Source organism: Apium graveolens, chromosome 2 (genome assembly GCF_009905375.1).
Source record: "Apium graveolens cultivar Ventura chromosome 2, ASM990537v1, whole genome shotgun sequence".
Taxonomy (NCBI): Eukaryota; Viridiplantae; Streptophyta; class Magnoliopsida; order Apiales; family Apiaceae; genus Apium; species Apium graveolens.
Window position 1 is genome coordinate 66,951,071 of NC_133648.1, and position 2,656 is coordinate 66,953,726.

General features: G+C 44.0%; 1 non-coding gene across 1 annotated transcript; it reads left to right on the forward strand.

Moving 5' to 3' along the window:
* Window positions 1-2,124: 2,124 nt before the first annotated feature.
* LOC141709483 (small nucleolar RNA R71) lies at window positions 2,125-2,231 on the forward strand. Its single transcript, XR_012570057.1, has one exon. It is a non-coding gene; the product is annotated as a small nucleolar RNA R71 (small nucleolar RNA).
* The last annotated feature ends 425 nt before the right edge of the window (window positions 2,232-2,656 follow it).

Genomic DNA, 2,656 nt, shown 5'->3' on the forward strand with positions numbered 1-2,656 from the left:
TTCAGAATTTCTTTCTTCACCACCTCCTTCATGATGGGATTCAGTCTTCGCTGCTGTTCCACAGTTGGCTTACTACCTTCCTCTAGCAGAATTTTATGCATACAATATGAAGGACTTATCCCCTTGATGTCTGCTATGGTCCATCCTATAGCCGATTTGAATTCTCTCAAAATCCTTAAGAGCTTGTCTTCCTCACTACCTGAAAGGTCAGATGAAATAATAACAGGTAACGTAGATGAATCACCTAAAAAAACATACCTCAAGTGCTCAGGTAATGGCTTGAGCTCCAAGGTAGGTGCTTCCTCTATTGATGGTTTGAGCTTCCCTTCAGCGTTCTTAAGGTCAGAAGTACCAAGAGATTCAAATGGTATGTCCAGCTTTCGCTTCCAGGGAGAAGCGTTCAGATATTGTAATTGCTCGTTGCTATCTTCATCATCGCTTTCAAAATCCCCCACTAAGGCCTTTTCCAATGCATCAGACATTAGCATGTGATCGAGTTCCGAAGTAACCGCAGAATCAATCATATCCAATTTTAAACACTCCTCATCTTCTGTAGGGAATTTCATTGCCTTGAATACGTTGAAGGTGACATCCTGATCTTGGACCCGCATAGTAAGTTCCCCTTTTTGCACATCTATCAAGGTACGGCCAGTAGCCAAGAAAGGCCTTCCCAAGATTATGGGAATCTTCTTATCTTCCTCAAAATCCAGAATAAAAAAATCTGCTGGAAAGAAGAGCTTATCCACCTTGACGAGCACATCCTCAACTATGCCCCTTGGGTAAGTAATGGAACAGTCAGCCAATTGTAGCGACATGTATGTGGGTTTTGGATCAGGCAGATCCAGCTTTTTAAAGATCGACAACGGCATCAGATTAATGCTTGCTCCCAAATCAGAAAGGCACTTGTCAAAAGTCAGATTGCCAATGGTGCAAGGAATGGTGAAGCTTCCTGGATCTTTCAGTTTTGGTGGTAACTTTTGCTGCAGAACAGCGCTGCATTCTTCCGTGAGAGCAACGGTTTCAAGGTCATCCAGTTTCACCTTCCTTGAAAGAATAGTCTTCATAAACTTCGCATAACTGGGCATTTATTCCAGAGCCTCAGCGAAAGGTATATTGATGTGAAGTTTCTTGAACACCTCCAGAAACTTCCCGAACTGTCTATCCAGCTTTTGTTGCTGCAATCTCTTAGGAAAAGGTGGTGGAGGATAGAGTTGTTTCTCCCCTGTATTAGCCTCAGGCAGAGTATGTTCAACAGTAGTCTTCCTTGGTTCCGCCACTTTCTCCTTTTGATTAGATTCTTCACCTCTAATTTCAGCTTCTACTTCTTTTGCCTTTTCAGCATCAGCTACTTTTCCAGACCTTAAGGTAATAGCCTTGACGTGCTCTTTAGCTTCCTTCCTACCTGGTACTTCCGTGTCACTGGGAAGAGTGCCAGGTTGACGATTGAGCACTGCATTGGCTAATTGACCGATTTGATTTTCCAAGGTCTTGATAAAAACCGCCTGACTCTTGCACAACAGCTTAAGTTCCTCAAAATCAGCACTAGTAGGTGCAGCTGCACTTCCCTGTTGAGGATATGATTGCCTTGTAGCATACTGCTGTGGTTGCTGGAATCCAGGTGGGTTAAACTGTTTACTCACTCCTTGCTGATATGGTGGCTGAATAGCATTCTGATTATTCCCCCAGCTGAAATTTGGATGATTTCTGTTGTTAGGATGATAGGTCGCTGGCACAAGCTGCTGTTGTCGCTGATAATTATTCACATACTGAACAGATTCGTTGACAATAGAACACTGATCCGTAGCATGAGAACCTGCACAAAGCTCACAAACCATAGCTATTTGATTAACTCCATACGTAGCCAGAGAATCAACCTTCATTGATAGCGCTTGGAGCTGGGCTGCAATAGCGGTGGCTGCATCAACTTCCAGAATACCTGCTACCTTGCCTGACGTCATCCTCTGAGTTGGGTTTTGATGCTCATTTGCGGCCATCATCTCTATAAGATTATACGCCTCAGTATAGCTTTTAGCCCATAAGGCGCCTCCAGCTGCTGCATCGAGCATGGGCCGAGATTGGGCCCCCAAACCATTATAGAAACCAGTGATCACCATCCAATCCGGCATTCCATGATGTGGACATTTTCTCAACATTTCCTTGTAGCGTTCCCAAGCCTCGCACATAGATTCTGTAGGTTGCTGCGCAAACTGAGTAAGAGCACTCCTCATAGCAGCAGTCTTTGCCATCGGATAAAACTTCACCAGAAACTTTTGCACAAGATCTTGCCACGTAGTGATGGACCCAGCCGGTTCAGAATGTAACCAGTCTTTAGCCTTGTCCCTCAGTGAAAATGGGAAAAGCCTCAACTTGATAGCCTCATCAGTCACGCCATTATACTTAAAAGTGCTGCAGATCTCGACAAAATTCCTTATGTGCATGTTGGGGTCTTCAGTTGTCGCTCCTCCAAAAGAAATAGAATTCTGCACCATCTGAATAGTGCCTAGCTTGATTTCAAAGGTGTTAGCTTGAATAGCCGGATGAAGGATGCTTGACTGAATGTCATCAATTTTAGGCCGAGAAAAATCCATAAGAGCTGGATCAGCTTGAACAATACGATCTCCCATGTTTACTGGTTTTTTCTGCTCAGTTCCTGAAT